Raw genomic sequence first — 25,546 nt, forward strand, 5'->3', positions numbered from 1 at the left:
GCAGTTTCTAAATTTTCATCTAGAAATCCACCAATTCACAGTGCACAAACAAGGATCCTCATGTCCTGCTCAATCAGGACTCTGCATACACAGCTTGTTGATACAACTCTGGTAAATGAAATCCCAGAATGCGGGAGCAGGCTGAATATAGAAGGAGTGCCTGTGTAGGCGCAGGGGGAAAAAAGCCCCCAGCAAAGTAAAAAAAAACCAAACCATAACATACACCCAGTGCTGAGTAATCTTAGAAAATAAATAGGGGGGGAAGTCATTAAGCGTCTCCTGCTAGGAAAATACATAACCCTAACTGCCAAAAGCTGAGCAAAAAAACAAAAAAAGTTGAGCTGAGTAGAACACCCAGGAGAATCCACAAGATCCACTGGATCTCTCATTTCTGTTTCTCTAATTTTAGGGACTATTTAAGAATACTTTCTCCCTCCTTCATCAGGTATTGCAGGATATTCCTGGAAGAGGAAGCTGTTTCTATCTTGATGTTTTTCCTTCAAATCCACCACTGGGGTTCTGCTCTCTCTGTGCCATATTAAACATACCAGAGAGGTGTTTTCACAAGCCATTTGGGTAGTATACTGCTCACAAATGTCAACTACAAGCCATTAATACTGCATTAGGAACTTTCTTCAGAGGAAATTGCCTCACAAGAACCAGGGGTGAAAAGGATTGGCACCTGGAAACCACTCACCTCTGTCCTCTGAAAAGTCCAGCTACAGAAGAGCCTTCAGGATTGCAGAGCAATATTTGGTAGTTAGACTTAAAACTGTTCAGAAGTTTGCTCAAAGAAATAACAAGGAACTGTAGTCTGCAAAATAGTTCTAGGAATAGGATGGTGACAATAAAGTTTCTTGGGCTGAATTTCTTCCATCAACAAGGAAGTTCCTAATCAAAACAAGGTATGCCAGAAGTCAGAAGGAAGGACAGCACCCAGGAACTGGAACAATTATCATGCAGGAGGCCAAGGTTCAATCTATGGGCAAGTACTAAGCACTCAAGTTAGTCCTGCTCTTCTGACCTTGCACATGACAGCCTGACTGGTGCACTGAGTATTTCATTTCTGACCATTGATAAGGGTTTTTAAGAAAAATAAGATTTTTTAAATTATTATTAAAAAGGAGAAAAATGTGTATTCTTAAATGATCCCATACAAGTAAACAACCTCTACTGTGGCATACATATTGGTCTCAAAAATCAAGTTCTGTCAGACAATCAAGCCTTCCATGGCAGAAGTTGATAGACTGAGTCCTTTGACCATTTTCTTCACAAATCATCACAATACAGAGAATGGTGGGCATGAAAGGTAGCAAAAGCAACTGTTTTCATAATAGTAAACTGTACTAAAGTCTTCTGAACTGTTTCACAAAATCTTCCTCTCCCCATCCACGGCAGAAGCAAGAGCAACTGCCTGCTTAAACTTCTGGTTTCTAAAAGTTTTAAGTCCTACCAGTTTACCACCCACCTCTGTCTTAGTAGTCACACCAAAACTGGTGTGTGTTCCTCCCCATTGTGTCCTTGAATTCCAAGTTTGCATAACAAGACTGAGAAATTGGGGTTTTCAAATTATTCTCATGCAAATTTCAAATTGCCTACTAACAAATTTAAGCACTGTGGACAAGCCATGTTCATTCCTAAAAATTATTTAGGTATTCAAACCTGAAATTCCATGCATTACAAAGAACTGCAATTTCACACAGCAGGTCCTAATACATACTAAATCCAAGCCAATCACATGCTACAGGAGAGAAGCTGGAAACTATGAGAATGCTTTCTATATCCAGTAATTACTTGAGGTATTCACACAGACTCCATTGAAAGAGCCAAGAGCCTTACACATAGAGAATAAACTGGCATTCACATACCAACAAGCCAGAGACCGTGTTTTGGTTTAAGCAGAGTAATCTTTACAAACGAAAGAACACTTCTGCCATCAGTGCCTTCTCCTGTTCAGTTCTGTGCTCCAGCTTAGCAGTCAATTTTTATATCTTCATCCTACCACATGGTTAAATTATTTGGCATAGAATGGACAGAACACAAGAAACACCATTATTACACTGCACTTACTTCAAAAAGCTTGCTCAGCATTAGATTCCATATGCAGAAATAAAATGAAATAAACCTCAGTATTCTGGTTTATTTGTATGTCAGTACCTGTATGTTTCCTTATATGACCACACAATGGAAAAATACATCTTAAAAGCTATTTGACAAAACATTCACAAGTCTTATCACAACCACTGAATCAGTGCAATAATACACTGGAGCTTGCAGTTAGGTTAACCTGATTAATCAGATGCCTATCTCTACCTTACTCTTTGATATTAAGAGTAACTCATTTATAGTGTACAAGGACAAAATACAATTCTAGGATTTAACTAGAATAAATATGCTCACTCTTTAAACAACACAAAATATATTTACTAAGATCCCTGTTAAGTTTTCAACATCAAATATATATGCAAATCAACAGTTAAATCAGCAAATAATTTGGATTACAAACCAACCACAGGTGAATTGATTCTATTCTGAACTCAACTATATAACAACAAAGCCAAAGTCAGGCTCCGCTGACTGAAATTACAGCACCAGAACCATGAGCAGAAGTTGCATTTGCACAGACTCACCCTATGGCCTGGGCAGAGCCATCTTGCATGTACCTAGAAGGTCACTACATTCAAAACGTTAACTATGGAAGGAAAAACCAAGTACCAACTTAGACAACATTCCTGTGGTCTCACCACCAGACTTCTTTCAAATTGATGCTGCCAAATTCCATGGCCCTCATATTACATGAGCTACCCAAGTCTGGCAGCCCTGGCATAACATCCACCTCTTTGCCAAGATGCATAGAGCCAGCTGAGGTCCAGGAAAGCGGACAGCTTCTCCAACACAAGGAGAACCACCTAAGCATATTTAACAACCAAGCAGATGCAGCTGCAGCAATCACAACTGCAGGACTCTGCATACACATACATACTCTCACTTCAAGAGTAACAATTACAAAGAGTATCAGCAGGATGATGATGATGACCCGAAGACCAGACTCTCCTGACTGTAGGCTGCTGCATCTTCCTCACAATTAGAATAAACCCTAACAAGTTCACACACTCCAGGTGCTTGGGAAAAAAACAAAATATCTAGTCAAAGTAGGAAGAAAAGTAAAGGCCCCTTTTGGAAAAGGGTGTCTGAATAAAAGTCTCCACTCAGACCAGAATGGCAAAGCTGGCTTTCAGACCACTGACTTGGGGAGTGGAAGAGTTAGAGGTAAATCAGAGTCACAAGAATACATTTTGCATAATAACCTACCATATTCAGAAAGAAACAAGATGCCAGTACTGTCACGCTCACTTAGAAAGAATATATACAGAAAAATACCAGTCAGCAGCTGCTTCTGACAGAATGTACTTGCAGACTTTCAGGTGTTGGTTAAGTGCTTTAATGGCAACAGTGTATTTCTTGGAACAAACTCAGCCACTATACTTACACCAATACAAATCATCTACTTTCGCTAACTAAAGCCTCATGGGGAAATCAGAGTCAAGGGGAAAGCTGGAAGCCAGGAGGCTTCACTTGCAAGACAGGCAGACACATCTATTTACAAGCACATGAATGGTCGTTGACAGCCTTATGCACGGCAGAGTGACCAGGAACAGGACAAGATGTACAAGAATCATACAATTCTGGCCAACAATTGGTACTGTGCAATAACCTCAGATCCCACACTCCCTCAGATCATAGTAAGGGAAACAAAGTTTGTGGAGCCCACCACTGTCTCCACAGCCTGCACTCCCTTTCACTCCATCTGCTGAGGAAATTATCAAGTTTTGGAGAGAAATGAAAAGCAGCATATTAGTGAACTGTGACAATGGTTCCCCTTTCTCAGTTTGAAAAATGTATCTGTGCTTACAGATATATTACACAGAATGAGGTACAGGTCAGAGTCCACAGTGGTTTTGTTAAACATTTAAGCAGATTCTACTTAATGCACTTTTCCAGACCTTTTGGCTGGACATGTTAGCCCACTGTGCTACAGGCAAAATCTGCCTGGCTGTGAAAGACACCTTGATATCAAGCACCAGCTTCCACTTTGAGTGTGTAAGTGTTTAAGATGCTATTCCTCGCATGCACACACTCACTTGCATGCGCTCTTCACCTTTCAGCATCAATAAGACAAAAACATTTTATTAAGAAAAATCTTGAGCTTTTTGGAAAAAAAACATTGCTACCAGTCCTACTCAATGACAACAGAAAGCCATAGGTGAAGATGTGAGTTATAGAAATGCAGGCACAAACTAATTCCTCCTCTAATATTTCAGGGTTAGAATGTTAGAATGGGAGAATGCTGAAAATGGATACTATTCTTAAAAGGTTGTTAAATAACCTAAAAATGAGAATCATAAATTTAAGATATTGTCACTGCAGTACAATCCTTCAAAAGCTACTTCCAGGATTTCTTTAGAAATAATTACTACTTTTATCTAACAGAGACCCATATGCAGACTGCTGCATCCAGCATTTCCTCCTGCAGAGTTTGGGGTACTTTACCTTTTTTCCTGAAACGATCACAATGGAGCTAAAAGTTAAGGTGAAGCTGTGGCTACTTCCTTGTTTGGAAAAACCCCTGAATCACCAAAAGATTGAGGCAGCAAGAGTCAGCCCACTATCACTCAAACTATGAATTTTTACACAGTCACTTGCTCCAGTCGTTTGCCCCTGGTGTTGAACTCTGTTTGAGCACAGGATTGTGCTTGTTTCTAAGCCAAGTTAGTCCTGCCTACAGAGTATTTATTACAATTCAATAATACATTCAAGTCAGTAACTGTGTTGGCTTGAATACATTTTGCAATAGTAATTTCCTCTTTTTTTTTTTTCTCATTCTAGTTTTAGGTCTTCCCCCCTTCCATAAAGAGAAACAAATTACATTTCCTTTACCACCTTTAAAGGTTTGATTTATAATCATTTCCTTCTAATTTAGAAATCAAATACTGGCAGATCCTGTTTCAGTATTTTAGCTTAGCTAAAGATAGCAGGATCAGAAAAGATCAGACACAGAAAAGCAATACCTTAGCATGCAAAGATCAATGATCAAAGACCACTTCAAATACTGAGAATAGCAAAAAGACCCACTAAATAGAGGCCCTTTATCATCTCCCATCCTTCACTTTAAGAACTGGAGCTTGACAGTCCTTTCTAAACTTCTAATAGAAAATGGCATTTTATACTAGTTTTGCCAACACATCAATCAGCCTTCCAGGAAATAGTGTGTCAGCAACATATGGAAACTACGTGAAGGAGGTTTTTTGGCATTTGTCTCTCAGCCTGGTATGTGTTTAGCCTTAACTGTGGAAGCCACTAACACTTCTGTTTTAGCTGTAAAATTTAAAACACAGGGAACATGAAATCAATGACAGTACATGTTTATCATTCAATACAAGCCACCAAACCTCACTCACAAGTGCTACTACCTTCTATGTAATTTTTACAACTAAAGGATTTACTTTGAACTACTTTTAAGCAAAAAGCTTGAGAAAATGCTAATAATCTTTTCAACCTCTAAAGTAAAGAATAAACTGCAAGCGTCACATTTAAAAGCATGTTTCTATGTTTATGGAACAGACAACTTCAAGTAATAAATCTGGGAAGTTATTTGGTGTATACAACAACTTACACTAGGGCATAGTAGAAAGAAATATACCCCACAAACTACTTACTTAGCACAAGCACTACTTACAAAGCACAAGCCTTTCAAAAGAGACAAGTTGAGTCTGAGTTAGATGAGTCATCAAAAGCTCTCCACAGTGGCATACAGCAGAGTACAGCAATCAGTGGGAGTAAGGGAAGAAGAACTAAAACAAAACAAAACCATAGAAGCCAGATTAGAGAGAGTCCTCTCATGATATTTCAACTTTCAAAGATCAGCTCAGCCACGCAGCAATAAAAGACTCAGGCTTAGGAATTTTCCTTAGACGCTCTGCCAGCACTGCATCAAAAATTCCCTGCATGCTGCCAACACATTCAACAGGTTTGACAAGGACTTCACAAGTTTGACAAATGCTATTTGTAGAGAAGTCTTTTCTGTAACACTTCAGATCATGTTCACACCGAGGGACAAAACCTCTAGCTAACAAAATAAGCACACCTTTGCCTGGCCAGGGCTGAAGTCAGAGGAGGACGGACTTACTCAACTCACTTTTTTTTTGCAACTGAGGAACTCAGAAGACTTTAAAACCACAAAAGCTGTTTTTGTAAAGCTGTGGGCTACCACAACTCAAATACAGTGAGGCTACAAAGTTACTTCAGAGCAATTGCTGCGCCAGGAGTTCCTGCAGCCTAGTGCCATTAGTGCTGTCGGCAGAAGGCTCCACAAGGTGTTGGGTGCTGAGAGCATACAGGTGGGGCCATGGCAAAACATTGACCCATTGCGCCAGGTCACAGAGAAATATACACACACAAGCAGGTGTTTCCCCCCACGGTCACTGTCCTTCTCCTGTGCATAAAAAATTACAACATACAGTTCCCTGGAAGAGAATTTTATACTGAAAAGTCTGCAGAGCAGCTTGGATAAATGTAATCTTAGCCTACCTTCAGACAGCCTGAGAAAATAACTGTTGTTTGGAAAAGTCATATTGCAACACATCAAACAATTTTCATTTTGCCTTATGGAACTAACAGTTCTCCCTCACCTTTTTTAAGTGGCATAAACTACAGTCTCTTAACTCCTGTCTGCTACAGGCAAGTAAAGGTGAAAATGGTGCTTCCAAAAAAGTGAAGACTTTCCTTTACTAAATTAATTTAATCACATCACAGAATTAATCTGGAAGTGTATAACTTGCTGCTAAACCTATTTACTCTAGCTTTCTAAATTAATTCAGCATTGCAGGAAAAGTGGGAAGAGATAAAAAAAGAAAACTAGAAAACATTAGTTATATGAAACAGTGTTAAAGTTAGTTTCACTCTCTGAAAGTATTTCTTTCCTTAGGGTATAAAAGAGTTGCAATAAATACAAACAAGTACATTTTAACAAAGTCAATTTAAATGTGAAATTATCATAGTTATATTAAACTTCACAGTAACATATTCATAATTTAAATTAAGCCATTTGAGTGCTATGTGCTCACCGACACTTTTAAACACAGACAAACCACTACTTTTGGGTACACAGATTTAGAGCTGAAGAGTTAAACATTTCAGAGTAATTTCTCTTTTTCAGTGAGAACTTTCTCCACATTCATTTAATTTATTCAGTTCAACATCTGGGTTTTCAAGCTATAAGGAATGAAGCCAACTGAAATCTTTTAAAAGATCACAAAATTAAACACCTTTTTTCTAAAGCAACAACCTCCAATATTTCAGAAACAAAGTTATGAATCTAAGGTATCCAGTGGATAATGTGCATCCAGTTAGTGATACAGAAGTATTACAAGAAATGATGCAGTTATCTTTAAAGTGAGAATTGATAATGCATCATTATGGAAGAAGGCACAGAGCACCAACTCACTCTTCTGCCTATAGAGAAATAGGTGACAGCTGTTACATTACTAAGACATCCTTTTAGCAATAGAGGCTAAATGAATAAAATGATTGCTCTTTGAAGAGGAAACAACTCTTTCAGCTATCCCATGTTCTTGGATGACAACCTCTCTATACCAATAAGCTTTTTAGCATTTAAGTTCTTCAAGGTGTCAAACTAATTTGGCAAATCCAAGTTTCTTTCTGCCTTGCAAAACTTAAGTGGATGGCAATAGGCTTTGAACTCCATTTAACAGACAGCATACTACAGCTCCATAGAGTTACCAGTGGAAGAATCTGATACTGGAAGAGCCAAGACTTAGGCACTACACAGTTTGTCATTGAGATCCCATCTCACAGCCTCAAATACTGACTACCAGTTCATTGTATTTACCATCAGAAAAACACTATGTCAGAAATTTAATAGAAAAGTAGAGAGTTGACCATCTGCAGAATAGGAAAAGCTGTCTCCAGGCTATAATCATCAAGGCTGAGAGAACTGGGATTATTCAGCCTGGAAAAGAGACTTCAGGGTGACCTAATTGCAGCTTTCCACTACCTGAAGGGAGCCTACCAGAAATATGGAAACTATTTACAAGAGCATGTAGTGACAGGCCAAGGGGGAATGGTTACAAACTGAAAGACAGTAAGTTAGATTACACATTAGGAAGAAATTATTTACTGTGAGGGTGGTGATGCACTGGAACAGGTTGAACAGAGATGTTGTGGATGCCTCATCCCTGGAAGTGTTTAAGGCCAGGTTGAGGTGAGGCTTTGAGAAACCTAATGAGAGATCTAATCGAACATATCCCTGCTCATGCCAGGGGGGTTAGAACTGGATGACCTTTAAGGCCCCTTCCAACCCAGGCCATACCATGATTCTGTGATCTCTGAGAGAAAAACAAAAACAACACGCAAAGACGCAGAAATCAGAAGGAACTAAAGCACTAAGTATATAGCTATTGACTGAGAGGATACTCAGGCTGAAGCACCTTACTCTCAGCACCACAAGCATTCTGCATTCAGAATCACTGGGTGGTGAATCCTGCTGCTGCTCAGCTGGAGCAAAGGACAAGGCAGGGTATGTTAACCATAGCCATCTAACAGCCACGTGCTAACACCACCCCCAAAATTAAAGCAACACCAGCGGAAGCTTGCACACACAGGCCCTTCTTCCCCTGCTGTGCCAAGCCTGCCTCATCATCTGACTTTCCTTGGTCCCTAGCTGAACTTGTTATGGCTTGATTATGACTTCAAGGATTTCTTAAAAGCTACTCTTTAAGGTTAGTCAATACTGAGCTCTGGACTGATGTTTCTACTTCATTACTCCCCACTTTGCCCATAACAGTCTCTCTCACGGAGATTAACATACTTTCTCTCTATTTAAATACATCACAAATATTGCCCTGTAAAAAAAGCGATCACCAACCATCTGCTCTCCTTTTCCTCTCCTTCAGAACAGATCCAAATTTATCTTCTCTTTGACCTATCCATTAATATTTTGTAAACTGATCAAATCTGCAATCTGCGTGATTTCCTGAATAGGTTTTTCTAATTTCTTGCCTACCACTTTTGACCACTAGATTCTTTTCCCTAAGAAAAAGTTTTCCTACACTAAAGATGTTAAAGAGTACTGCAGGAGCAAGCTGAGGAACAGATCACTGTAATCTTCTGAGAGTTAAGCTGATAGTTTGGACATATTGTTCTCCTTCATCTAATTTAATACATAAGGGGTAAAAAAGAGCCTTTTTCTTCAGAAATAAGATTTGAAAAATTCATATTAAAAGCTTCTACTGCAAGTTTTCTAACTGAGGTATTTAGTGTGTTATTTCTTGAATGAAACACAGATTGTCCTTTTTATACCCTTCTATAAAGCACTCAAAAGTAAAACTTTTGTCTTGATCTTCCCTTTACCTCTGAACCACCAGCAGAAAAAGGCTGGTCTATGAAAAGCAGTCTGTCTGTTCTCCCTTCTTGAAATGGCCTGTGAAACAGTTACTTAAGTAGAAATTTCTTTTTCATTTATAAGGAAATAACCAAATACATTAAACTGTGATAAAATTGTCTCCAACTACTGACACAGACGATGTAGAAGAGTAAGTAGTTCATACCAGTTTTAGAGTTGTAGCGCTCATGTGGAGGATGCTTTTTGGTACTGTGCAGATTTCCTAATCATTTACCAGGGGACCCCCCTTTTGGTTCACATAAATTACATCATAGTATGTGATGTATGAATTCTGTGCTGGACATTTGCAGTATCATTCCTTCCTCAATGATGCAAACATGTGCTCAAGCAAATATCTAATACTGGCCCAGACAATTTCACTTCTGTGCTGTAGTACAAATACCACACAATCAGAGTTTAGCAAAATACTAGCTTGTCTGTGAAGTTGTTGCAACTTCAAATCCTTCTTCCATAGGCTTGGAGTTATGGAATTTATAATTATTTTCATTAAGAGTTCTAAAGTGTGACGTTTTACATCTATACATGTTGAACAATTCACATATTTGTTTAACTTGAACATGAGATTTGTAAAAGAAAGCACAATGAGGAAAGAAAATGTCTCCCCTGTCCAGCCCAGCTTACCTTAGCATGCCTTGAACACTGCTTCGTTCTCTCAGCTACAGACAGCATGCAGTCACCAGTGCAGAATGTGAAGAAAATGAGAAAATCCTTGTGATACTTGGCAGAAAACCTGGGTTTGCATCATTTGGCACGAGAGGCAGGAAACACTCCCCTGAGTGGGATGCTTTTAGCAAACTTCTTAGTAAACTTGATGTCAGAATCTGACTGGATTAGAGATGCAGTCTCAAGACCAAAGCTCACACCTCTCTTCCAGGCACTGGTAACCCAGTCCTCTGGATTAAGGGAGAGAGCCCTAGAGATGTGAAGAATGCCAGGTGCACTTGCTCTTGCCTTTCTTCTTTAACTTCTTCTATTTCAAGTCGAAAGTATCAAGACTCCCAAACTAAGCTTTACACATATCAAACCTTTGTTTAACCCTTACGTTGGAACCCAAAGAAAAATAACTAAAAATAAAATAATCCAAATTTAGCAAGTTACCCGATTTTCAACAAGTTTAAAATTACTTTATGCAGAACTACCCTACAGTAGAACTTGTTTATACTGGACTTTGATCCACAGATGAGTGCTACCACTTAGCCTAAGAACTTCTGTAAAAAGTTCCAATAACAACTGTAAAAATTGCCCTCAACTAAATAGAAAAAAAGCAGTCAGATATTCCTCCTTTAGGATAACGCTGTTCAGGATTAGGGTTAAACTATAATCTTTCAATTTACCAGATCACTGCACTATTGAGTAATTTATTTTTTTTTTTTTGCTACCGAGGGAACTGTTTGAGTTTCAGGTTAAGCACATTCTGTTCCATTTAAATGGCAACTTGCCAAATCCATTTAAATATTTAAACATTAACCTCAAAGTCACTGGTTTGTAGGAAGCCAGCCGTTAGTCCAGAGGGATTAAATTTTTCTCTAGGCAGTATCATTGAGTACAAAGGCCATTCTGCCTCCTTCTGCAAGCGATTTCTGGAAGAGCTGAAGAGCATAGAAAAGATACTACAGCACTCATAATCACTTCAATGACAGACTTCTTTGAAAGAGCGGACAGACACACGTTATTTGACATTTTCCCTTTTCAACACTACAGACTCACCTTATGTGTTTAAAAATGCTACTCTTTTGCTGAATGAAAAAATACAGGGTTGCTACAGTTACTCTTAATAGTTTTATATTGTATGGTTATCCAGTTATTCAATGTTACTTTGAGGCACAAAGTAAGATGAATTTGCCATCTAAGACTTCTCTTCAACAAAAACAGAAAACAAAATATATACACTGAAAGACTATTAACTGTTAAGAGATTCAAGGATCTGCCCATTTGTACACTGTTCCAAGTGTTCACGCATAAGTAAACAGATATGGGACGGACATGAATACTGCATTTTTAAATGGTTTGGGGTTTTTTTTTGTGGGTTTTTTTGGTGGGGGGTCGGGGGGCAGGGGGAAGACGATCATCACAGGAAGTTCAGGGAAGGAGCCAGCCCACCACTTTGCAACTATGTTGTAAGCCATCTTCTGCTACCTGCAGACCATGATTAGTCCTGGAGATTGAAAAACTTAATTCTCTATAGCATCTAACTGTATTCACATTTGACAACCACAAACGTACCTTTATATGAAGCCACTGGTTAGCAAAACAAAATACCACCAACTAGCCATCAAGTACACACTGCAACTGATTTATTTTTTTTTCCTAGAAACCTCTTCCCCCAGATTTTTTTTAAGAACAAAATTCTAGGCTGCCCCTCTACTGGAAGCTTGCATTCTCTGTGTTTATAAATAAGTAAGCAGTTTGTAACAGCAGCTTTATTCTGACACCAATCAGAAAAAAACATGCACTAAATATAACTTGCCTAGATACTGTGGAATGACCTCTACAGAACCAGACATCTTTTATCAATGATATGAACCCCACTACAGATTAGAGAACAGAAATATTGATCTCAAGGTTTGCCACAGTTTCTACATGGCCTTCAACAAGAAAGCTGAACAACTGGAAACATCTGAAAGCCTATGAAGGAGTGACCTTGTAGAACACAAAGCTCTTCTGCTTATTTTACGCTGAAAATAGCCCATTGCAGAGGAAAAAACACCCCCATCACACAGGCTTACTATATTTAGGTGACACCTTACCAACAGGGTAACCCCTAGGAGAGTAAAGGCTGGAGGCATGCCCACATGCCAAGCTACACCACTGAAGTGTCATATGTTCTGCTGGGAGAGCTGCTCTAACCACTGCAGTTTCTTACCTTTACTCTTCTCAGTTTTGAGTACATTACAGTTGTTACTTTCAAAGTTCCACAGCGCTCATTTTGTCTAAAAAGTGCATTTTTCACAAATGTGTGTTTGTGACTACACGTTGCTGTAGTGTAAGGCTTACACACCTGCACAACAGTGCTGTGACCTGTGTGAGGGCAGCAGTTCAACTTACTGCAATACAGTTAGCTGGGCACCAAGGGGAAGAATTACAGTCCTGATTGCCACTAGGCTGGGACAGGTGGAAAAAGCCGAATGCTTAAAACCATTCAGAGATCCCAACTAACATGACATGCACCAAAACCTCATGCTTGAAGCACTGGGCCAACAGTCATCTGGGCAAGCAGGGAAACTAGTCCAATACAACAACAACAAAAAACATGCTCAATACTTTTCTTGTTGAAGTAATAGCTAAAGCTGCAATATATCTTTCAGCAGAGGCAGCTTTTAGTAAGACTTCAGAAGGTCTAATGATATAGCCTCTGCATGTAGGAAACTGAAGATAACTCCTATTCAATTATCACCTTGCAATTAAGGTATTAAATGAACTACCAGCTCAAGCTGACTGAAATTTGGAGCCAGACTTGCTAACTTCTTCAGTGTTGAGATACAGCTTGATTAAAGCAGAGAAGCATAACTAAATACTAGTTATACCCAATATGACTATTATGAAACATATAACACAGAAGACTAGCTTTATGGTATTTGACTTTGGAGCCTACTTGCTGAGCAGTAGGACACTTTATTACACAAAATCTATGGCAGACAAACCCAAACAATTTCAAGGCAAGGAAAGAAAGGTAAAGATGAGTCCTAACCACATACAGAAACTGCTCAGATATCTTGATCTGTGTGCTTGTGCAATAGAGCAGAAGCAAGCTTTTACCATAACCAGTATACATAATGAAGTGGTTGTCCAAAAGCATGTCCAATCTCCTGAGAAAACTGCCAAGCTCACAAAGTTTGTATTATCTGTTATTAGAATATCAAGGATCTACAGAGCACAAAGAATCCTTAGGTGAAGCAGTTGTCTGCACAACTCCAAATCAGAAGCTATTCATTACACGAGAGAAGAGCAAGAACATTCATTCTGTTACTACACATTCAAGCACACTAAAGTAGGTGACCTTCCCAGCTGCTTGACAAGCCTCTGCCTTTGAGTACATTACAGTTGTCCTTCCAGGCAGATACTGAGAGTGCAAACACCTACAGGCATCTAACTGCCCAAGGCCACCAACCTATGCTGATTACAGAACCAGCCTTTATTATCTCCTAGCATCAAGGTTCTGGCTGATTATAATAATGTGTCAGGAGACAACACCCAGACAGTTCAGTTTCATAATATTCAACTTTAACAATTCCTCAACAGGTCATATGAATTGTTTATGACAATGAAACAAAGCAGAGGAAACACAGATGCACTACAAGGAACATCTGTAGTTTTGAGATGCTTCTATACTGAGACAGAAGTAAGGATGCAAACAGAGCAAAATATCCAAGGAATTCCTTTCATTTAGGGAAAGCTTGCAAAGGAACAACTCCAGCAATCCACCTGCAGATACAAATAAATCCACCTGCAGCAACAAATAAAATTACTCTTACAAAATAAAAAAAGCATTAAAAAGTACACAGTAAGTAAGTAATCTACTATGTGATATGAAAATAATTCTCAGACAATTCTGACAACAAATTCATTAAATCGAGTCACATGTTATAATACATATGAACAACAAATCATATCAACAGATTTTATTTCAGCCCCTTCATGCTGTTGATGGCAGCTGCTGCTAACAGAGACCTGAAACGGATGAAATTTCACAGACAACAAAAACAGTTCATGTTCCTTCCACACTTCTTGAAACATAAAGGAGTATGAATAAGTTCCATAAATTTGGCTTGTAATGTTAAATGAGGAGCAAATAAAGCATATAAAATAACATTCTCTTTGGTGGAAATCTGCAGTAGACTTCAGCTCCTGCAAACTTACACCTGAAGTATTACTGAGATGATACAGCACCATATAGGCTGCCCACTTAAAAGTATCTGGTAGAGAGCACACCTGAAACAGGGAGTTGTTCAGATAGAAGTAACACAAACAAACACCAAATTTCTGCAAATTTTTGTAAATACCTTCTAGATATCTACAATGTAATAAAATGGTCAAGTCAGCATGGACGGTGTCTTGCAGAGGTGAAACTGGCAGACAAGCCATGCAATTAGGTAAGATTGCAACAGTGGAACAGCCATCAATAGGCTTCCCAAGATTAGATAGCAGTCGCAGAGCAATGGCTTTAAGACCCTTGATGACTAATGGGAGAAAAGCAATAACCAGTGCACACATCAGATGAGAGCGCACTGCAACAGACAGAGAGCCTCCTTACACTGCCAAGAACTGCTAGGCCAGTACATCCAGAAATGGTGTGCATCACAAAGCCATCAACCAGCAGCATCCAAGGTGAGCTGCCCTGCAACTCAACATGGACACAGTGGAGGCAGCATCAGTGCTTCACACGCTCAGACAGCATCAACAAAGAAGCCACATGACCATTAAGAGCTTCAGCCAGGAGTCAGAAATAATCACATACACAGCAGAACTGAAAGATTAATGTCCAGAAGGTGGAAAGGAACATTTCAACACAAGCATTCCTTTTCTTCTCTTTTCTCCTTCTCAAAGGAATAACCAGAAAGAAGTGGGGAGACAAAAAGAGACACACAATAATTCAGTAATGGTTTGAACATCAGCACATTTGCAAAACTAAAAGATGTCAATCCTCTTAGAGGAAATCATGAAGTCCACATGCAACGATGGACAAAGCACCGTCTAGTTTCAACCAATGCTTTTACAGAAAAAAACTCAAACCAAAACAACAAAAAAGCAGGACAGGATCACCTGTAGCAAACTGCACTGAGCCTTACATGGATAACCTGAATACATCATCAAAGAAAACAGAGGAGGCTTTCTCAAGCAACTTTCTCAAGTTGTCCAATATCCACAGAAAATTTTCTTAAAAGCCAGGTTAGATGTCTGAAGATGTGCCAAAAAACAGTATGAGAAGACAGTTTCAGTGCTAATTTCAGAGAAGAGCTAAACAAGCTACTCCTTCAGTCCAAAATGTTCAGCATAATGCATACTCCCAGGAGTTAAGATAGATGATCACTAATATAAGTTATTTTTTACATTCCACAAAGTGACAACCCTAATACTGCATACACCTTGCTGCAAGAATTAGTTCTTCAAACAATCCATCCTTTCACCCTAGTGGGTTTTGGGATTATTTAAGCTTTAAAGTGTTTAGCTGTCAGCTCCTTCACCAACAAACATCAGCTTTCAGACAAATGTGGGCAGTAAATCAAGATGCAACAGTTCACTTTTTATTACATTTAGTTCTCCAGTTTCTGGGAAAGTTATACACTGATTTAATGATGGGACTGTATTTTCTGAAAACTGTGATGTTTAAGTTTGCTAACCTCAAAGAGCACAATTTAAGTATGAACAAAACCAACGTAAATCCACAGAAGGCTTAACAAATGTTTAAATACAGCCTAGTAATGAAGACATTAGAGAAGTTCATGCTTTGCAACAGGTAAAAACTCCATCAATAGAATACCAGAAGAGTTTAATCTCCAAGCGACATCATTGCAGATGACATGACAGTCCAAAAAGCACAGCCTGCGGCAGAGAGGAGTGTTGAAAGCCTTTCAAACTAAATGTCAAATTATTCTTCAGTTTTTCCCAAAAGAACATCACAAAGATTCAAGAGGACAGCATCCTGACACCATTAAAGTTTTATGCTGCTTTGTAAGTTAAATGGTGAATTAATATTGATATAAATAATCCTAATATTGGGATGCATGCTGCATATTTGTTTTCTGTACCAACCATTATCTCCCAAAATGAACGCCTACCCAGGTTATTTCCAAATGTTCATGGTGAATGTCTTTGCCATGAGCTGTCTTTTTAATTGAGCAACTTTAAGGCCAAGATAGACACAGGAAAACTACCTGTATGAAATACTGCCACTACAGAGAAGTGACATTAAATAACACAGAATTCAAGACACCAAAAAGTAATAAAATAAGCAGAAGAAAATAACCAAAGCAACTCAGAGTGAAAAATAGATTCAATTTTGACAATTTCCAATCAAACAACCCTTTATCAGTCTCTAAAACTGGAAACCCAGTTTAAAAATAACATCTGTGTATTGTTGCTTTTGCTCCATAGAGTAGAAGTTGTACTGACCACTGCAGAGCACGTTACCAGAACTCCAAAATTTTTAAATAAAGCTTGCAAAGACAGACTTCCAGTTTTATATACTGCATATATGCCACTTTTCTAGAGAATAATTTTTAATCAAGCTATTACTTCTATCCACTAAGCAATCTTCCAGTTTTTCACCATTTACCAATATACCACTAAAAACAGTCAAATTTCATGCTAATTTCACCCAGCAAACTTGGAGATTTTCCCCCCTGAAACTAAAAGCAATGCTAAGGACATCTGACGCATCAGAACTTCATACAGCTGGATGAAATTACAGGCTCACGGGAGCATATGAGAATATCTTAGAGCAAGAGGCAGCATTCAGAAAACTGCAGAACTATATTCTTCTTGCAACTCACAGCTGCAACAAAGAGTTATGGACCTGCTCAGGGACAGAATTAATCACCTGATCAGACTCATTTTAGAGGCAAGGGCCACCAACAGCTCACTTTAGATCAATTTCCTTGAAGATCTCAGTGTTTCATCTGAAAGAGTTCTGTACCAAAACCAGGTACAATTGCCAACTAACTTCTATAACAACACTTGCCTATAATCCTGTAAATGGCTCACCAACCATCCCAGTTCAAGTTATTTATTTCTTTAAATGAAGTTATTTGCTAGATTACCCAAAATAGGTTACAGAACCTCCAGCTACAGATTTGCAAGAGTCAGCTGTACCCTGCCATGTCTGAGCTGATCTAGCACAGGCTGTAGTCCTACTTCAGTTTGGAGGTTGGAAAAAGGTACTTCCCAGGCAAACTGTAATTCTGTAAATTAGAACACTTTTTAAAGAAAAATACAAACCTGAGGAAAATATTATGAAAGTACTTCCTGACTTCCCTGTTAAAGTCACATCACTGGTATTTCAAATACCTCTAATAATTATAGCAAAAAAAAAAAAATCACTGCCACTAAAACATTTGAATAAGATATTAAGAGCAAGCAACTCAGACTCTGTCCAAGAACTGATGATTCTTGTAGACTATGCATTAAGAGGATGTGCACCATGTATAAGCCAGCACAGCAGCATCTTCCATTTATACCTCCAATTTAAAAATGGTCTCACACCATGGTCTTGAAATAGTCCAACAATCTTACCTTTAGAATCCTCAGGTAAGAGTAATCATATTTGATGCACTAGAAGCACACAGGTAAAGCACCAAGTAAAATAAGAAAGGCAGATCCACATTAATTGTGAGAATGGGCACACAAACCATAGCTAATGGACAAGTCATAGTCTTCTTTGTTTAACAACAGTTTATTCATCAGCCCATAGTCTTTACCACAATGCTCTCAGACTGCCCAATGGCATACTGATCCTTAGTTCCCAAACCCTCCTGAAATGATGGTGCAGCAAAATCCTCATATTTTTTAAATTATTCAGTCCAGATTATTCAGTCTGCTGCAATTCAACACTAGAGGCATGACAAGGCAGCAGCCTCAGCTACAACTCCAACAGGGGATGAACAGAGGCAAAACACAGTCTCTAACACTTGCAGCACCAACTACTCACACTCATCCAAGAGCACAATCACACTCTTTTAGGAGCCCAGTGATGTTAATAATTTCTTTTTTGGCCAGTTGCATAGGTTTACAGCTGATCTCAGAAAGAAAAAAGGAGCACCAGTTCAAAAATCACTCCATCCAGACCTCACTGGTGTCAGCTAATGCTATCAAACTGAACTAACAAGCCCAAGAACACAGTATATGGACCTCATACACTGACAGGAAATCAGGGAAAAAAACCCATATAATGTATCTACAACCATATTTTTTATAGTAATGACAATTCCTCCTTCAATACTATGGTTTTGCTTGAAGAAGGCTTGTCCATTTCTTCACTGACGTGAATGAAGCAGGGAAACTGATTCAGGAAGAAAGCTTTTCCTGTTTCTTCCTGTTAGACACAGTATAGAGAGTACAGAGTGAAAGATATTAGTAGAATGAAGTGCTACACCACACACGTTCCAACAGTTTTACTCCACCTCAGGGACAGATGTACAGCTGATGACCACTGTCATTGAGCACACAGACAACCTCTGTATGCACACTCACAGGGGTCTGCACTAGAACTAGTGTAGGCTACAATATCCCAACTCCCAGTGCCTTGAGTGCACTAGTTTCATTTCTCTCCACAATTATCATATTGCAATCTTTAAATCCATAGTTATTTTAAATGCAAAAATGAGCTACTTTTCACTTTTTAAAATAGTTATCTAAGATTGCAAAAGAAAAAGAAATATGAAATGTGTGTTTGAAGATTGCTGAGAGCACATTGGCAACTTAGCCAAGTTGGAAGGGCTCAAATAAATTCTATGGTGAAGCCAAACAAAATGACAGACACTAAGGGAACCATCTAAAAAGGAATGACAACAGAGACTGGGGAGTCAATACAAGGGGGCAATTCACACATCACATCAAAGTCATCCACTAAGAGCAGCTTCAGTTTTTCCTGATGCAAAAACTAAATAGAGTAGTAACTAAAGCAGTTTGAGTTAACTTAAAAGGATTAATGCAATTCATTCAAGGGAAGGAGAAGTCCATGAAATAAAACTGAAGTCAATATAGGTGCTAGGGATGGGGAAAAAAGAAATTTCCCACTGACATAACTTTTTGGCACTGAAAAAGCCCACTCATGTAGAAAACTACAACTCATAATTAATATATTTTTTTTTAGTTGGAGGACACAAAATTATCAACTAGCACTGACTTTTTTGTTAGATAATAAAGCATATCTATGCATAGCATACTCTGTGGAATCATCTCCACAACAACAGAGAAAATAGGAAAGCCAAAAACAATTCTTCCCATGCCTCCATCAGAGCAACTACTGAGACTAAAAACATCTTTGTACGTAAATCAGGAAAAGCAAAAAACTCCACAGTGCAAGCATTCCCTTAAAAAGAAGTAGGCTGTTATCATTCTCACGTTAATGTTTGCATAGAGCAAACATAGTACAACAGCCAGTTCCACAGCACAAACACTGAAGAAGCACTAATTCTTGCAATCAAGTAAAGCAGAATAAAGAGCATTAACTTTTCCAGCCTTAACTCCAAACTACTCCATAGAATGAGCATTTCACAAACTCACCAGGTAATCCTCTAAATTAAAGGGATAAAGGCAACTAAAAATGCTTGATTTTCCCAATTAAACAGTAAATCAGGATACTTCATGAAACTGAATTAATAGAACAAAGTGACTGGAACAGAAACAGGGACTTAGGGCAGGCAATCACTTCAGCAGCTTCTGTTGAATCATACATACCACACGTGGCACCTCTGACCACATAATCTGATCTCTCATCATCAAACAATCAAAATACAGCAGTGATACATTTTCACATCTTATATGACTATGTAATATGCCACATTTCTATACAAAACATATACATTTATACAATTTACATATACATTTATATATATATATGTATAAAAACATAAGTGTGTTTTTATTTTTGTAGTTAAAAAAAATAACTCCCACACTATCAGCTGGCTAATCTGCATTCCACAGTTCCTATTACTATAACTGCTAATCTTAGCAATTATTTGCTAGATTGTTGAGACCATTAGTTACCCGACATGTTAAATCTCAGCTCAATAGTAAATCCTACAAGATTTAAAAGAAAAAAAAAAAAAAAGCCTCCTTAGAGTTGACATTTTTGTACAAGAATTTTGGCTCTGCCTACAAAAGAAACCCACTTCTAACATATGTGGTTGCAGACAAAAGTTTGAAACCACAAAATACAAGAGTTAGAAACAGAAGTTCCAAATGCATTTAGAGTGTCATTACTCTGTCAAATCTTGACTTTTTCAAGGCCTTGACACTGCACTTCTGCAGCTAGTCAATTCTCAGATATTGATTTCAGCTGTAAGTAAAACACATGAGAATAAAGAACAATTATGCATCCGGCAGTAAGTACTGAATCACAACTGCTCAAAAATATCATGAAACACAATTAAAGGGTTAGCTACCAGAAATTTAACATTTGTTCAAATATTTTCAACTTATGGAATCATTACATACAGAATCATGCTTACTCTGAATGGAAAATCATGTTAGGTAAAGTTTTAGCATCAGATTTACCAGATTATGATCACTGTTTCAGCCACAGCTCTGAAGCAGACTGATCTCAGCCAGAAGTCAAAGCTTTGCAATATTTTAAAAGTGACTATACGAATTTTTAGCAGAGCCTTGCTAACCACATGTACAATTACTCCATAAAAACGGAACTCAAATGCAATCTATTGCTCACCCACGATAATTAGCACTAAGAGAACTAAGTTAACCCCAGTGGCTGGTGTGCTGTCACGCGAGCCAGCCGCTACAATGCTGCTCTGCAGTTCCACCAGACCATGGTGCATGTCACGAGGAATAAACAATTTTTAATACCAATCTTACTTAGCAATCCAGAGAGGGAGATCCATCATATTAGTTATCACCATCCACTCTGAAAATCTTAGTGACATAAGTGATGAAGGTTAAAGCTTTTCTATTCCCAAAATTAAAGTTTCACTAAATGAAAAGCATCTAGCTTTCCTGACTTTAGAGAGAGGTGCTACTGTGTACTGAATTAATTCAGAAAAAGAAGAAAGAAATTGATTACCCATTAATATATATTCAACAGCGCAGGTATCATCCAATTTGTCAGACTTAGTGCTAACAATATTTTACATTATAGTTACTCTAAGACCTTACAATGCATAGGCAATGACCAGTAATGATTTCTTTTACCTAAGTGAAAGTCATGCATCTGCCAGTGTGAGACTTCACTTTTCAGATAATCCCCCACTGTGAGGTTTAACCAGCTGGACTGTCCATCATATCACAAATATAAAGCAAACAAATAATAAAACCGAAGTACAGGCTTAAACCCCACGGCAGAACATCACCTACATATCCTAACCAGAAGGGGATGCTCAGTTCTCTGCTTGGATCATGCACTAGAAAAACAGAGTGGTAGGGTGTTTTCACGGGGTTGTTTTCTGGGCATTTCTTTGTTTTGTTTTATTTTAAATATCTGCACCCTCTCGCTTTGGAACAATGGTATCAAGTTAAAGCTCAGTGTCCTTTTCAAAGTCTGGTTCTCCTCTCCTTGCCAACCTTGTACGGTATAAATAGCAGCAGAGGAGCAAGCATTAAAAATACTCTTTTAAAAATCTCAGGAGTTTTCATGCTTGTAGTGCAGGACCAAAGCACTCCGGGTGCACAAGAGCAAGCTGTAGCACATTTTACACATATCAAACACAGTGTCAGTGTTCATCTAGATAGAAAAAAAGAAAATAAAAAGCTGCGACAGCCATATACAATTTCCGTATCTCTCAATATCGAAAACTCCAAACACACAACTCGGGCCCGCCGAAGCTGTGACCCCTCAGTCCAGGGGAAAGGCCCCTCGGGCCGGGCCCCGCTGCAGCCGCACCTGCGCTGCGCCCCGAGGCCGCGGCTCAGCCTCACCTCTCCGGGGCCGCGGAAACGCGACGGGCGGCAATCGCCACAGAGAACAGAAGGAAAGTAAGCTGGAGCAGGACGGAGCGGCGGAGTGACCCGCTTCCCCCGCCGGCACCTCGGCACCCGGGCAGCCCCAGCCGCGCTCCGCTCCCGTGCCCCGTTATCCGGCCACCCTGGGAAGTCCTCGCTGAGAGAGCGAGGAGAGAAAGAAAAGGAGGGGAAGAAAGGGGAGCACTCACACTTCTGTAAAAGACAGTAAGTCAGTACTTACAGCAGCACGCACACACTACCCCTCACTTGTAGATCGGCGCCGCTGCAGAAAACTGCACCGCGGCCGCTCTCGCCGCCGGCACCGCCCCCCCTCCGCCCCCGCGGAGGCCCCGGCAGCGCCGCGCCCGCACCAGCCCGCCCGCTCCTCGCCAGCGCCGCCGGCTTGGCGTTCGCGGCTGTCCCGCCCCGGGCTGCGCCCCTTCAGCAGCCCCGCGCCTTCTCCGGGCCGTCCAGTGCGAGGCGCCGCCGCCGTGTCCCGGGCGCACCTGCCCCGCAGCCGCCCCCCCTCACCTGGCGCTGGCCAGGGCGGCGGGGCCAGGCCGGCCCTGGGCGATGCGTTTATCGGCGGGGGGGGCCGGCAGAGCGGAGAGAGAAGCGCAGGTAGCCGAGCGGGGGAACTGGGTCAGCGGCTAAAAATACCGCACGGGATGGAGGAGGATCCGGCCGCCGCAGCCGGGGAGGCGGCCGCTCCTCCTGAAGGCTGTCAGGACCGGGGGAGCGCGGGTCTCGGTGGATGGTGGGCCCTGGCCGAGCCGGGGCAGGCAGTGACCTTGCTCCAGCCGGGCAAAGTGCGCTGTTTCAAACTCGCAACCGACAGCGACAAAACCTGCCTGGTCTCGTTTCAGTTCCTAAACCGCGTGTGGCTTCACGGCCGGCGCGCGGGGTGAGAAGCCGCGGGATGCCCCGGTGCTGGAGAGCCGGGCTAAATCACCCGCCCGGGGCAGCGCCTGGGCCGGCCGGGCCGCATTCCCCCGGCAGGGCCCTGCCCCCGCCGTGCCGGGCTGCCATCCCTGCCGCCCCGGGCTGCTGCGGCAGGCGGCTGCCTCGCTCGCGTGCCCACTGCTGCCGGCCCGAATGAGCGAGCGTGGAAAAGAAGTTTGTTCCTGCGAAGTTCCTGCAACCTATTGCGATGCCCAGGGAGAGAGTCGTGGTGGAGTCGTCGCTCCTGGAGATGCTTAAGAGGCGCCTTGATCCGGTGCCTGGTGATCGGGTTTACTGGTTACAATGGCAGTGCTGGGTTGACAGCTTGACTTGATGATCTTAAAGGTCTTTTCCAACCTCGAGGATTCTGTGAAGTCAGCTGAGAGCTACCTTAGCGAAACAGTGTGTAGCAAAACTAAGGCAATGTCTAGGTTACAACAAGAAGCCTCAGGAGGTTCAGGCATAATTTTCTTGATGGCCTAAGATGTGCAATGACAGTCTAGGACTAAGTTTGTGTTTATGCAGAGTGGTTTATAAACATAAACCAGATAGAAAGTGTGTGAGTTTAGTGACTGGCCACAACATTAGACTCTGTCATAACTCCTTTTAGCATTCTGTTCGTGGTATTATTTGCTGCCACTTCTTAGGGCTCAGCATCTTGGATTTCAGTGGTAGTAAGCCAGCAGTTCCCTCCAGGATCTGTCTACTTGGATTTCAGTGGAGAAAGTTCATATTGTGGTAGTCTCCCCGACCCAGTGGAGTAGCTGCTGGAGATTTGGCACTAAAGTTATGTCTTCACAGTGGTGGCACTACCCGTAATGTGAAGCAGAGAGGAAAAATCTTTTACTCATCATTGCAAAGCTCTAAGAAGTAAATTATGCCCATGTGATTTCTAGGGAAGAGAAGCTTCCAAATGCCAGCAAGGTTGGAGACGCTTACCTGGCATGTCTGGTGCATGAGGGCACAGCTGCCCTCAGGCTCCCTGTATGCCAACGTAGGAGTCTGTATCCAGGACAGATTTGGTGACTCCACAGGAAATGCTTTCTTGACATCAAGCTAGTTCGCTGACCTTCCTCTCTGCCCTCCTCTACTGTATACAGTTGCTGGCTATTTATATATGTGATGAATATGATTCAGAATTAAACATGCCAGGAAGACACTGCTTCTTTCAACCTAATAATTAGAAAAGGAATACAGCATGATTGCTTTGTTTCATCACCACATGAAAGAGAACTATTTATTGTGGTTGGCTTAATAGTAACAAACAAAATATTTTATTCCCATCCATGAAAAGCAATCTAGTGTGTCTTTATGGGCTTCATCCAAAGCATTCTGGACTCAGTACTATTATGTATGGGTTTTCAGTTAGCACGTGACTGCAAATCTAGTAAGCTGGATCAGAGCAAGAGTGCTTTTGGGCTACAATGCTGAGCATTGTACAAAACTTGAGCACCCCAGAATAGTCTGTATGGTGCTTCAGACCTTGGGAGCCAAACACTTCAGCAGCACAGCTGAAGCACCCTAGCATGAATCTACTGCTGTGGCTGAACGTGTGGAGCAAGGCACATAGTGAGATTTTTGTGGTGTCATTAGGTTACTGCTCATGTGAAACTGAGAGATAGATAGTTTACATAGCCAGCCTTTTAGCAAAGTTCACAGGCATGGCTCCAACTGTATGTATCAAGGCTAATCTCAATTACAACTTAAAAATGCCTCCGTCTTTGTCACCGTGGGGATGGTCTGGAAAATATCGACTGATCGCTACAGCTGAAAGCTTGTGGTGTTGATCTTTATCCTGCCAAAGATCACAGTTCATTCAGCGTTTGCTGCAACCATTCCAACTCTGATGGCTCTTTAATTTTTCCTGGTTTTGTTGTTTGTCTAGGCCTTTCATACAGCAGTAATCAAAGAGAAAAATCAAACTGAAAACCAGATACTTAGATTTTTTTTTAGAGATAATGACTTTTGCTTCTCTGCCTTTTTTTTTCTTCCTTACCTCTTCTGGTCCATGCATTTTTAAGTTTTATGAATATAGGAGGAATACTGAATGTTGAAATTTAAGGGAAGGAAATGAGGAAAAAAAGAGGGAAGACAAAATCACTTAAATAAGGAAGATAAATGAAAGACAAAGGATGACGAGGGTGAAAGTAGCCTGGACCCCAAAGTAGAATAAAGCATGGGAAAGAATTGGAGACACCAAAGCAAGAGGTGAATATCACAATAGATGGGAAAGGGAATAAATGAGGTAACAGATCTTTTTTATATTCTTTCCCTGTTTTGTGTCAGTAGGAGTAGTCAGGAGCAGGCTCCACAAATGGCTCTGGAAGATACTTTCAGATGCATTCATACTCCAAGATTAATGTATGTCTGTCTTTAATAATAGATATGATTGCAGCAGGTATAAATAATTTGCAATAGTACCAGGTAACTTGAGTATCAATAACAGTAAAAATGCAGCAGCACAGGATGGCCCAGTCTGGGTCCTGCTGATATCCAGGGTAATGGATGGTTTTG

General features: G+C 40.4%; 1 protein-coding gene across 4 annotated transcripts in view; it reads right to left on the reverse strand.

Moving 5' to 3' along the window:
- The window catches only part of MTUS1 (microtubule associated scaffold protein 1), a 117,083-nt gene extending 94,375 nt beyond the window's left edge, over window positions 1-22,708 (reverse strand). The window contains exon 1 of one of the 4 annotated variants that reach the window (XM_053940082.1): window positions 22,622-22,708. The gene's annotated coding sequence lies outside the window, so the exon portion shown is untranslated. Of the gene's footprint in view, window positions 1-5,737; window positions 5,815-22,066; window positions 22,184-22,621 lie in introns of those variants that run through there. The other 3 variants (XM_053940081.1, XM_053940083.1, XM_053940084.1) reach the window with 3 other exon arrangements.
- Between the last annotated feature and the right edge of the window lie 2,838 nt (window positions 22,709-25,546).

This window comes from Vidua chalybeata, chromosome 4 (genome assembly GCF_026979565.1).
Source record: "Vidua chalybeata isolate OUT-0048 chromosome 4, bVidCha1 merged haplotype, whole genome shotgun sequence".
In the NCBI taxonomy this organism is placed as follows: Eukaryota; Metazoa; Chordata; class Aves; order Passeriformes; family Viduidae; genus Vidua; species Vidua chalybeata.